Source organism: Bufo bufo, chromosome 2 (assembly GCF_905171765.1).
Source record: "Bufo bufo chromosome 2, aBufBuf1.1, whole genome shotgun sequence".
Lineage (NCBI taxonomy): Eukaryota > Metazoa > Chordata > Amphibia > Anura > Bufonidae > Bufo > Bufo bufo.
In genome coordinates, this window is record NC_053390.1 from 205,303,053 (window position 1) to 205,317,279 (window position 14,227).

Consider the following 14,227-nt stretch of genomic DNA (forward strand, 5'->3'; position numbering starts at 1 on the left):
GCCAATAAGCCCTTTTTTCCCACTAATATAAGCCAAAAAATGCTTTAGAACATCTAACTGCACTGCACGAGACCAAATAAGACATAGAAATATTTCCTTGTAATAAACCATAATGGCTGTATCAAACAGCATTTGCACCCCAATAACAAGAATGGTTTGCTGGAATTACAGAGCAGTATAATGGCAATTTGGATCTCCAGTCAGTGCAGCAAGGTGTACTAGGATTGTTCATATTACCCAGGCTGTAAACTCCCCAACTTAACCCTTTTCAACATAAACACTGTGGAATGATTCCTCCCTATCCTTTTTCTATACCTTGAATAATCTTGCCCTGTACTTGTAAATGGATTTTTCAGCACAATGAAGTTTTTCTAACATTGTCCCTAGCGCCTGCTGACGTCTCTCCCTGCACTAAGTACACTGGTAAATGGCAGAATCTAAGATGGTTGACGCTATTCATAGGGCTGTGACATCAGGGCTAGCTGGCTGCTGATTGGCTGCATGCATGCATGGAATTATGGGTGATCCCACCTAACCAGACTTCCTTTCTCCATGTTCTCACATGTACAGCAGCCATTTTATAAAAAAATGCAATTTGTTACCACGAAGAGCGAGGAAATTCAGCTTCGGTGCAAATCGAATTTTTCCTGAAATTCGGATCAAATTCCACTTCGTCAGCTTCGATTCGCTCATCTCTAATAATGAATTAGCTGATCGCACTTGGGAGCCAGGTGAATTAGGGGCTTCATCATCATCGGGAGAAGAGGGTGGCAGCTTGCCCGTGAGGCAGCGGCGGAGCCAGCAAGTCTCTAGCGTGGCCGGGAGTCAGCAGGTTGGCAGCAATGGAAGGTCGGGAGCCAAATGTGCCCGGGTAGACCACCCAGTTTGCAGGAGCCTACCTGCCCGGAAAGTAGTGATGCAGGGGTTCATGAAAGCAGCTGCGGTAGCAGTCAATCAGTGTGGATTGTTGGGTAAAATCACCTACTCGGCGGTGTGGCAGTTTTTTGTTAAGCCGGCAGAGGAGGTGAACATGGCTATTTGTAGAATCTGTGGGCAGAAGGTAAAGTGTGGCCAGGGTGCCAATGTTGATACCACAGCCCTGCGTCAACATATGCAGTGTGGCCTAGGAAAACCGTGGCTCCGATGTGGTGACCCAGCCTGCCGCAGCAACTGCTGCATCACCTAGTGGCACACACTCGATTTCAGGCAGTCAAGGCTCCACCACCTCAGCCCAAAGGGAGCTGTCTGTCCTTCCCATCATCTGCTGGTCCTGATGCTCCTGCTCCTCTTCCTCATCAGTCATTGCATCAGCAATCGATCACCAACGCGATTGCAGAGAGACAACAGTATGCATGCACTCATCCAACTGCGCAGAAGCTGAACGTGCTCCTGGCCAAGTTGCTGGTGCCGCAGTCCCTCCCTTTCCAAGTGGTGAACTCTGCACCTTTAGGAGAACTGATGGCTCATGCCAATCCGAGATGGAGAGTCCCAAGCCATCATTTCTTTGCCAAAAAGGCAGTACCAGCCTTGCACACTTATGTAAAACAGAAGGCGGGCCAGTCCTTGAGCCTGTTGGTGTCTGCCAAAGTGCACGGCAGCGCAGACGTGTGGAGCTTCAACTACGGTCAGGGACAATACATGTCCTTTACGGCCCACTGGGTGAATGTGGTTCCGGCACAGCCACACCAGCAACTTTGCCAGGTGACGTTGCTTCCGCCTCCATGTTCTCACATCGTTGGTCCTGCAACAATGTACGCCTCTGCCTCCTCATACTCCATCGTATCCTCAGCCTCCACTGCAGGGACAAATCACAGTGCCCCTCCAGCATACCACATGAGCAGGGCACGGTGGTGTCATGCTGTTTTGCACCTCGTTTGCCTGGGCAAACGGAGTCACACAGGGGAGAAACTACTCCGTGTCCTTCATCAGACATGTTGTCTGCAGACAAGAGCCATGCTGTCTACATCTCACAGCCACTTGAGCCCTGTGGGGGCTGTACTGGCAGAGGCGGAGGACATTCACTTTCAAGCAATGTATACAGAAATGGGTGGTTTATCTGCATAAGTGACAGAAGAGAAGCAGGAAGAGCGAGGTCGATGAGTAGGACCAGGCAGATGACTCAAACACCCCGTGGCAGTGGAGGCAGGGAGTCCCTTTGAGTCTCTTGCGCAAATGGCTAGATGCATACTGAGTTGCTTGCGTAGTGACAGACATATTATTTACCATTCGGCAGAGGGATGACTGCTGGCTCTCCACCATGTTAGACCATCAATACTTCTCCAAAATGGGGGAATTTTTTCCACTTGCTGAGAGGGAGGATAAACGCAACTATTATTGAGACATTCCATGTAGTCAGTTGGTCGCTGCCTATGTACGTCATAGCCCATCCCCACGAAGGTCTGACCAGGAAGGCCCTCTGTGCTCACACTTCACTGCCATGACTGCTGGAGGGGGGTGGGAGGCAGGTGCAGCCCCTGCACTTTTCTTTACATGCCTAGTGAAGAAACCACCCAGCACCAGCAGCAGCAGGACATGGAAAAGAACCTGAACCAGCAGGTGGTGGAATACTTGGACTGCACCCTGCCACCCCACATCCAAGATCCCGGGGACTACTGGGTAGCCAAACATGATTTGCGGCTGCAACTGGCAGAGTTTGCTCTGGAGAAGCTTCCCTGCAAAGCCAGTAGTGTGGCATCAGAGCAGGTGTTTAGGGGCGGCAAGGGGCATAGTTACCCCAAATAGAACTCGCCTGTCCACACAAAATGTTGAGAGACTAACATTTGGGTCATCCTTAAGGATGAATCAGTTGTGGATCAGCCAGGATTTCCACACGCCAGTGCCTAATTCATCACACTAGATCATTCTGGGTGCCACGCAAAAAAAAAAGACCTGTTTCTTCTGGCCATCTTCTTCGCCCATTATTCTGATGCTGCCATATACCTGAGGCCACATACCTGCTGCCTCTGCTGCCATCTTCTCCTGCTGCCACTATCTTGTGCTCTTACTGCCACTGCTGTTGCCCCAACCTCCCTACTCTGTGACGGGGCCACTTTGTTGACTCCTCATGCTGCTGCCACCCTTCCCACTCTGTGACTGGGCCACTATATTGAGTCCTCATGTGGTTGCCACCCCCCCCACTCTTTCAATGGGCCACTATCTTGACTCTCATGCGGTTGCCACCCTCCCAAATCTGTGACAGGGCCAACATGTTGACTCCTCATGCTATTGCCATCCTCACCACTCTGTGATAGGGCCACTAGTGTCCATGTTTGGTCTTTTTGACATCACCATTTAGTTTACCCTTCTTCTGATCTGTCAGAAGGATGGAAAAATTAAAAACACATTGGATCCTGTCTTTAGGGCATCTATAAAACCTCTATCACACAGTTTCTATTTTGCATCAGGATTTGCTCATGATTTGGAAGCCAAATGCAGGAGTGTGTACAAAACAGAGAAGACATGCAAATATTCCAATCATATTTTTTGGTGTTGTTCTTGTGGCAGATAAAAGTTGACATCAACACAAGCTTACTGGTGACACCCTCTCCACTCTGTCATGGGGACACTTCTTGTGTCAGCGTGTAACAGAACAGGTCCTGTAGAAATCTATGTGGATCAGCAGACAATGTAAAAGGAATGCACTCTTTCGCTCTATAGTACAATCTTGGGCCACTGCACAGTTAAATCCTTTATACCTGGTGCTAACAATTCAGTTATTTGGTCAGTTTTGGTCAAATAAGCTGACTAAATAAGTGTGAACTGATTCTAAGGCCCCCTGCAGACGAGCGTTCCTCCCGCAGCGAGACCACAATGCAGCTCCCTGCCTGACCTCCCAGCAATGATGGGGGTCACATAGCATTATATTGATTTATGATGCTATGTAACCCTTACAGTTCTTGAATGTATTGGATAACACTGGCATAATGCTGCCAGTGTTATCCAATACATTCCAGAACTGTAAGGGTTACATAGCATCATAAATCAATATAATGCTATGTGAATCCCGTCAGTGCTGGGAGGTCAGGCCGGGTGCTGCGATTCGGACTCGCTGCGGGAGGAACGCTCGTCTGCAAGGGGCCGAAGAGTGATGCCTGTCACACTGATGCACAGTAACTGTTTCACTACCATAGCGGACTAGTTATGCATGTTTCTCTAATGCACAGTAATGTACAACGATGTACAGGCTCCCTGCAGCCAGGAAATAGCTGATTTTTAACGTGCTTCATCACAAATTAATTCACATTGAATCAAATTTTGGGGAAAGTGTCTGAATTGAATTTTTGAAAACTTCGCTCACCTCTACTTATTGCAATTTCTAATAGCAATTCTTTGAAAAAGAGGTAAAAAATACTTACAGAAACTCATTGCTTTTAATTATAGTGATAAAAGCTGCGAACTTGCTTTACTTAGCAATGCAAACATCAACAGAATGTTCAGCGAGGAAACTCAATTGCTTCATCAGAGATGATGCTTTAGTCTCTTGCTCCCTGCTCTATCAACAGATGTTTTACAGTTATTGCACTGTGAATGTAAAATGCTAATTTGCTCAGAGAAGGCCTTTTTGTCTGGCATAAATGTGGCTGCTTGGCACCTCTTTTCCTGCAATGCAGTGCTACACTATGAAATTTATCTAGGACATATTATTGTAATATGGTTCAAATGTTAGCAATGCAGAATTGCAGATTAAATAGGAAAATGGCTATAATTAATTGTGAATTTTTAGTTTGACTGTTCATTGGGCTCATTGGATAGCATACAAAAGTAAGCAAATGATGTACGTCTTTTGTAAGCATGAAAATTGTCTCTTTTACTTTAGATACAGATGCTACGTCAGCATTGTAGGCACAGGGCAGCTGGTTTCACAGAGATTGCATGAAAACTGCAGCAAAGTCCACTGAACTGAAGACCGTCCAGCATTTACAATGCATCAGGCACGGATGGAGAAATGTACAGTAGTATCTCATGTCAGTTATTCAGATAAATCAATGTGTTTTAAAAGCCCTGTATATGACTCCCTTGGCAGGTTGAACAGGTGTTTAGGTCTCTAATGACACTCAAACTCCTGTTCTAATGACTGGGATCAGCTATAACTGAGAGCGCCAGTTGACAGGTGAGACTTTTTTCTAACTTTTGGTAACTACTTGACCATTTCAACAGGGGTTCCTGATCTCGGAGAACCCCACTTACCACAGCAGCAAATACCAAACTGAAACAGAGGGGACATGCTTTGTATTTGCAAGGACCAAACAAACCAATCAAAAAGACGTATGTATTAAGGAAGAGCAAATCAATTTGTAACTAAATGGTTTTGTTACGAATTTCACAAAAATTCAACATTTCACAAAAAAATCTAGGAAATCCAGATACTGCAGGAAATGCCAGCAGTCTTTACCAGAGAACTTTGCTTCTGGTACCTGCACTACCTATTCATCAGACAGATTTCATTCTCTGCAAAACGAAACCAGGGAATGTTTTATCTTTAAGATTAAGTTTACCTCTGTCTCTGCAGCTTCTCAATCCTGAACAGATCCAGCTCTGTCTTATGTTAGAAGCGTAAGCAGAACTCAGCTGGGTTTTGGTCTGAATGGGAAACCTAAGCTCAGCAGGTGCTGTACCTAATGAAGGGAAATTGTCTTGCAGTTCTAATGCGTTGTCATGTGCAAAGACTATCTACATGATTTATTAAAGTTGGTTAAAGATGCTGTAGAAAGGGACAATGTGTGGAATGACCGTAAAGTGAAAAACTTTCTACTTCCCACAAACTAGAGTTTTTCTAGTCACCCGGTCCTGGATGAATGACTGAAACAAGAAAATTTTGAAGTATAAAATTTTGTTCCAAAAACTGCTTAGCAGTGGAAAGACAGTGGCCGTGTTTCACTCAGAGAAGTCTTCATAACTGAAGGGATCCATATCCATAGGAAATTAGATTCATCATATTAAAAGCCTTGTACCTCAACATCTGCGGCCTATAAGGCTGCGTTCACACGGGCGAGATTTCCGCGCGGGTGCAATGCGGTAGGTGAACGCATTGCACCCGCACTGAATCTAGACCCATTCATTTCAATGGGGCTGTTCAGATGAGCGATGATTTTCACGCATCACTTATGCGTTGCGTGAAAATCGCAGCATGCTCTATATTCTGCGTTTTTCACGCAACGCAGGCCCCATAGAAGTGAATGGGGTTGCGTGAAAATCGCATGCATCCGCAAGCAAGTGCGGATGCGGTGCGATTTTCACGCACGGTTGCTAGGTGACTGTCTATACACTGTATTATTTTCCCTTATAACATGGTTATAAGGGAAAATGATAGCATTCTGAATACAGAATGCTTAGTAGGTGATCAATTGAGGGTTAAAAAATAAAAAAAATTAACTCACCTTGTCCTCTTGTTCGCGTAGTTCTCCCGGTCTTTAGTTCTTTAAAAAGATGAACTATGGGCTAAAGGACCTTTGGTGACGTCAGATCACATGCTCCAATCACAGGGTCCATCACCGCGGTGATGTACCATGTGATTAGAGCATGTGATCTGACGTCACCAAAGGTCCTTTAGCCCATAGTTCATCTTTTGAGAAGTAAAGAAGAGACCGGGACTTACACGAACAAACGGAGAAGGTGAGTTAATTTTTTTTATTTTTTTTAACCCTCAACTGATCACCTACTAAGCATTCTGTTTTCAGAATGCTATTATTTTCCCTTATAACCATGTTATAAGGGAAAATAATAACATCTACACAACACCGAACCCAAACCTGAACTTCAGTGAAGAAGTTCGGGTCTGGGTACCACAGTCGTTTTTTTATCACGCGCGTGCAAAACACATTGCACCCGCGCGATAAAAACTGAACATCGGAACGCAATCGCAGTCAAAACTGACTGCAATTGCATTCCTACTCGCGCGGGTTTGCCGCAACACACCGGGACGCATCCGGAACTAATCCGGACACGCTCGTGTGAACCCAGCCTAAAGCAGCCCTGGCATCTATTTCTGGGACAAGAGTACTGCGAATTTGGTTGAGCCATTTGTGTTAAGATGTGTAAAAGGGGTGTCTAGAGGAGAGAACCTACAGAACCTACCACTACTGAAATCCACATCAGTATTCCTCTGAGATGACTGCTGCTGTTGTTGCTGCCATCACCGCAGATGCTATTTCCTTCTGCTAATCCCCCACTGCCACTATCATTACCGTTACACAATCCACTTCTGCCCCTCAACAGCTGCACACACATCTACTGCCTTGTCTGTTCCATGTTGTGCTGCTACTGCTGCAGCTACTGTTGCGGCCACATGCCACTAACCCTACCCTTTCCAGAACCACCCTTTACTCCTACCTCCTCATTAAAATAACACTTACAGTTTTTTCCCCAATAACACTGTGTGTGTTTAAACACCACCTTCCCTGATAAGGGACACTTTTTGGAAGCATTCTACTATGAAAAAGCATAACACGTCATGTGCAGTGTGTTTTTCTTAAACAAGCTGTTTGTTAACACTATCAAACATGCATTTATCCATGTCAGTGTCACTCTGACATTATTTTTATTGCTGTCATTGCATTTGAGAGCTTATGGAGGGGGAGAAAAAGGGGAAATATTAAAAAAAAAAAAAAAAAATTAACAAACATATATTAAGTCTTTTTATTTAAAAAAAAATCTAAATCCTAGGAGACTAGAGGGTGTTATATATAAATTTTCATGCCAATTTGATCAACTTCTTTTTATGTAGAATCAATTTGGACACCAATCGAATTTAAAAATAAATTCATGAATGGGACACAAAAGGAATTTCAACTGCAAGAAAAAGGGGGTCAGTCAGCACATCCCAATGCGCAGGTGCACATTGCCATGGCTAGGAACACGAAGGGAAAAAAACAATGCAACGGCCCTCTGCAAACACAAATAAAGTACAATAATGCCATAGTTATAGAAGAGATTCTGTTGCTACATTTGGGATTCTTGGCAAATACATTTTGTACAAAATTATTTGGGCCCATCTGCCGGCATCCAGGCGATCTCTATAAGGGAATGCAGGTTCCACATACATGCTGGGAGACTTTTTTATCATTTTTTGTGCCATAATGGCCTCCATTAAATCCACAGAATGCAGGTACTAACATACATGCTGAGCCCACTAAAGGAATTTCAATAAATTCACTCATCTCTAGTATGTACCCTACAATGGTTCCAATTAAAACTACAAATCATCCTACAAAAAAAAATCTGAAATACGGCATCAGTAAAACAAATTGTTTTGCTTGTTTTTGAATGTTTGAAAAAATTATAAAAGTTAAATAATGCTGTATATTATTTGTTGACCTACAATCCTGCCATAAAAAAAAAAAAGCTTTCATGTTGCTATGTTAAGGAAAATACATTTATGGCTCTTAAAATAAGTCAATAAAAATGAATTAAAGAGGACCTTTCACCGATTCTTACCCTATGAACTAACTATACAGACATGGAGAGCGGCGCCCGGGGATCTAACTGCACTTACTATTATCCCCGGGCGCCGCTCCGTTCTCCCGTTATGCCCTCCGGTATCTCCGCTCACTAAGTTATAGTAGGCGGAGATACCAGTCCCTAAGTTATGGTAGGCGGAGTCTGCCCTAGCGCTGGCCAATCGCAGCGCAGAGCTCACAGCCTGGGAGGTTATTTTCTCCCAGGCTGTGAGCTCTGCAATGTTATTGGCCAGCGCTACAGAAGAACAAGGGCAGACTCCGCCTACCATAACTTAGGGAACGGAGATACCGGAGGGCATAGCAGGAGAACGGAGCAGCGCCCGGGGATAATAGTAAGTGCAGAGAGATCCCCGGGCGCCGCTCCACATGTCTGTATACTTAGTTCATAGGGTAAGAATCGGTGAAAGGTCCTCTTTAAATTGCTTGACCTTAAGGATCAAAATAGAATGGTAAATTAGGGGTTAGAAGAAATTCCCATCACCTAAATTGATAGCAAATAGCTAGTACGTTATCACTTTATCATTGATGGGCATCCAACATCCAACATCTTTTACTCTCCTGAAACTTGAACAGGGCTTTCCTGTAAAACTGGGTGGCAATGGCACTGCAATTTTGCTGTCCCATCGTTTTCAGTATTGGGGGCGGTTACAAAAGATGTTATCCCAGCCTAGCAATATGACATCTGTTTAGGAGATGGGAAGATCAATTTAAAGGAGCTTTCAAACTTTTTGAGGAGGGAATGTGTGTGAAACAATAAAAGCTGCATTACTGCAGCCGTTTATTCCCCTGCCATTCCAGCAAATCCACTTCAGTCTTGCCCTCTGGTCTCTGTTTCTTTGGCTGCAGCAGTGACATGCCTATATTACAGCTTACCAGCCCCCAGGGAAGGCGTGGGGAGATGGAGAGGGTAGGATTTATAGCAGTGACAATGAGGGAGGTTGTAGTCCTCACAGTGGCTAAACCTGCTTCATTGTTGTCTCAGGTCAGGTGTGCAGTGTATGGAAATGTGCAACTCTTTTTCTCTTCGTAGAACACCCACCTGGCAGGAGGTCAGAGGAGGTGCCAGATAGTAGTCTCTTTACTGAAGATGATGGATGGCACAGTACAAACACCGGTAGTAGGCACAGTTCTCAGATATCTCACAGGGTAGGCTTTTCCCATATGCAATGTATGAATGCAGCTACTATGATGGTCCTCCTTAACTATCTTTATCGATGCAAGCAATCTTCCCAAGTGACCAAAGGAAATCATCTTATATCTCTAAGCAATGCCCACCTGCAGGGTGCAGTACTAGATCAGATGGCTAGTCTGTTTCTGTAGTGTGATGGGCGCTAGAAGCAATATAATCCAAACCATGTGCAGTGAAGTCTATAGCCATATGCATGCATAACCTTTACTGTCTTTCTTGTCCAGCAATCCCTTTTAATTGATCTTTAACCTTCTGTAAAAAGTCTGTTCTGTTCTCCCTCAGAAGTTGGCTCTCAGCATAGTTGTTTTCCTGGCAGCATGAAATCACACAAGGATGGTGTCTTCTTGGAGAATAATAATTTTTCCCCTGCTTTATCATCAGTAGTGTTGTGAGAATTGACGTACAGTGATGGCCAGTTCGCAGTGTTCGCCAGCGAACACATGCGGGCTGCCATCTTGACTCACAAGTCTGGCGATGCACAGATAAGCCCTTACCTATGCCTGTGCCAGGAGCCGGTCTGAAACAAATGCGGTCACCGGGAGCAGGCAGTTCCGAGAACAACCAGATGAAGGCCCCCGGCGGCTGTTCTTGGAACTGCCTGCTCCCGGTGACCGCATTTGATTTCAGACCGGCTCGCAGCACAGGCACAGGTAAGGGCTTACCTGTGCATCGCCGGACTTGTGAGTCGAGATGGCAGCCCGCATGTGTTTGCTGGCGAACACTGCGAACTGGCCATCACTGTTGACGTATCCAAAGTGGACTTTGATCCGAATTTCAGGAAAAATTTGATTTGCCACAAAGCCGAATTTCTTCATGCTTTGTGGTAACTAATCAATTTTACCTAAAATGGTGGCTCATGGAGAGTTCGTCCGCTTCCGTTTTGATTGAAGAACACCCACCAAAGAACCTGAGGCCTGTGTGCTCATGTCACCATCTGATCACGCTATACACGGGCTGTGACGTCATTAGTGATGACGTCACCATGCGCACCCAGCATGATCACATGGTGACCTCATCATGCTCAACGCAGGTCCTTCCTGTCATTGCGCCCGTTCCATACAATGGAAAGTGATTTGTCGCAAATTTAATTTCTTGTCAAAATTCGGAGAAAAATTGAATGTTCACACAGGACAGAAGGGTTTCTGCCTACACCCCTTTCAATAACCCTTGGGCCGTTTTTTCCACTGCCTCATTTGCTAAAAGTTGCTAATTTAGAAGATATAGTCCTGACCAAGATTTCACTCCCAGTAGAAGAGTAGATGATCCCAACTGGGCCCCCTCTTGCCTGGGCCCCATACAGTCGCATGGTCTGCCGCTATGGTAGTGTAACGGGGTTCCGAAGGTGCATTCGGTCCCCCATTGCCCGCAGAACTGTTGCTTAGCTTTGGGAATGAGGATCTGTGTTTGACCTCATTCCCAGGGCGGCTTTACTAGCTGGGTGGCTCCCTGCTCCTAGTCTGCCTTGAGCGCCGAGCTGATCACTCGGTGCTCGACTGGTTGGTCTGTCGGTCATGTGACGCTGGCCACGTCACATGACCCTCACTCCCCACTATAAATCCACGCAGCCTGCTGGCCACAGGTTGCCTGTTATTTAGGTTCCACCTCTGATTTTGTCTGACCTGGCGTACGTACCTCCTGCTGATTTCCTGACGATCCTCTGCCTGCTCCTAGTGTACTTTGCTGCTCTCCTGGTATTCTGACCCTGGTTTCCTCCTGACGATCCTCTGCTGACTCCTTTGGTACTTCACGTCTCTCCTGGTATTTATGACCCCGGCTTCTCCTGACAATTCTCTGCTTGCTCCATTTGTACTTTGTAGCTTTCCTGGTATTGACTCGGTCCGTTCACGTCCTGTTGTTTGTCTGTCTGTCATCCCTGCACTTATTCCAAGTTAGGGATTGCCGTCCAGTTGTCCCCTGTCATTAGGACTCGCGAGGCAAGTAGGCAGGGCCAGGGGTAAGGGTGGAGCGCAGTGGTCACTTCCCTCCCCCCTGTGTGTGTGTACGCGACCGTTACAGGTAGTTACGCCCCTGCCAGCAACTATTACTAAGGACTGCCAATTAACTATTTCCTTCCCATATAAAGCTTTTGAGATACATAGTGCATAGATAAGCCACTGTAACCACTGAAAGCACAGCACAGTAAATGTTATGACACTTACAGTATAGCAATGAACCACTTAATGACTTTAGCAGTGAACCACTGGATCACTGCAATATACCCATTTTACTGCTGCAACCAATCACTAGCCCAAGTGGCATATGATATAAGACCCCTGAGAACAGTGACTGGCAGCTGCAGTCATATGGGTATACAGGCATATCACCACATCGCCAAGTAAACAGACTGGCAGAAAGCTGTAGCGATGGAAATGCTTGAATGGCACACATACTATAGAGGCAGACTATGCAACTACTTATGGGAAGATAACGCGTCAGACCAGGTTGGCTGCAAAGCTTAACTTAACCCATTAAGTACTGGGCACATTTTCATTTTTGCATTTTGTTTTTTCCTACCCACATGCCAATTGCCATAACTTTTTAAATTTTCCATTCATACAGCCGCATGAGGGCTTATGTTTTGCGAAATAAGTTGATTTTTTTAATGGCACCATTTAATTTACCATGAAAACAGGAAAAAAAAAAATTGTAGGGTTAAATTGGAAAAAAAAGCACAATTCCACCAAGGTTTTGCTATTATGGCGTTTACTGTGCATTCCAGTTTCTTATTCTGTAGCTCAATACGATTACACTGATATCAAACTTGTATAGTTTTTTTTTGTTTTTAGGGCTCATGCACACGGCCGTTGCCCGGCCGTGGCCGTATTGCGTCCGCAATACACGGGCACCAGCTGTGTGCACCCCGTATGCACCCCGCATCACGGATGCGGACCCATTTACTTGAATGGGTCCGCAATCCGGGAGATGCGGTGCAGAACGGAGGCACTACGGAGTGCTTCCGTGGGTTTTCTGTCCGTCCCTCCGCACCGCAAACAAGTGAATGGGTCTGCGTTCCACATGAGTCGGCCCCACTGCTGGTGCCTGTGCATTGCGGACCGCAATTTGACGGTCGTGTGCATGAGCCCTTATTCCTTTAAAATAAAAAAATAAAAAATATTTTGAAAGAAATTCAAATTTTCTTTGCATCGCCATTTTCTGACAGCCATCACTTTTTTATATTTTCATCTAAAAAGCTAAAGGAGGGCTTATTTTTTGCGGAAACAAACTAGTTTTTATTTGTACCATTTTTGGGATATATACAACTTTTTGATTGCTGTGAATCGTGATTTTTTTTTTTCCCCCGTTATGTTGTACTCTGCTTTGGAAAATATTTTAATATTTTAATTAATAGTTCTGACATTTTCAGAGGCAGCAATGCCTATTATGTTTATTTTTTTTATTATTTATATGTAAAATTGGGAAAGGTGGGCGATTTCAATATTATTATTTTTTTTTTTTACACAATACAGTATCTATTAGCCCCCCTTGGGAGTCTAGAACCTGGAATCTTTTTCATCCCTTTTCCCATTTACCATAATAGAGATCTATTATAGTGAATGGGATTCTGTCACTCAACATGCTGAGCTGTGCTTCAGGTATAGCTTAACAGGCAGATTACCATAACAGGCATGGGAAGCTTCAACAGACCCCAGGCTGTCATAGTAACCAATTGGAGCACCACGATTTCACTGCAGAAGCTCTGATCGGAAGGCAGAGGGAGCCACCTCACTTTACCTCACTCCACAGATGCCACAATCTCTATTGAACACCCATCTGAGGGCATAAATAAGTGGTTTTGGTGCCATCGCCGAACTTGATAATTGCGGCCTGGTGCCTGCTGTATTGTACAGCCAGCACCAGCCACGTAAGAAATTGGCTCAGAGAAGCATACATTCCTTCAGTCACTATGACGTACAGCTACATCACGGTGGACGTAGAGGTTAATGGGTGGTGAGAATCTGTGCTGGGATTCCCTCTCCATGACCTACAAATGCAGATGGGATTTTAAGCAAAAATCAAGGAAATGGATTGGAGGCAATAAAGTCCTCCTGAACCATTTGATTGGGGATGAATGAATTTCCCAAAACTTATTCTATATCTTCTCTGTCTTATTTGTAAAATGGCACTTGCCATTTTGAGCGATTCATGCAGAATGAATCAGATTCAGATTAAAATTTGCTGACAACCAAAGCTTTTTGGAAAATTTTTAATTTTATTAGGGTAGTATCCATTACAGTAGTTCATCAATAGTTAGGGATGTGCTAGTATTAGCAAACACCAATTTAATATTTGCTATTGAATCTTTGCTTCCTCACCTTATTGTATTTATTTTATGAACACTTCTTCACTGTACACCCCTTAACTTTCATTGTACACCCCTTAATTTTATCATGATGCAAAATAATTTATTAAACATTGAACATGCAGGGAGAGTTCAGGGCACCAGTAATTGAGTTTATCATTAAATAATTGCTATTTAATCTAAAACTTCCTTTACACAGATCGACTGTCCAGGCAATTATTGGTTAGCCTTTTGTTTGACAATTGTCTGATCATGAGCAGAGGTAAGAGCTCCCATTACATA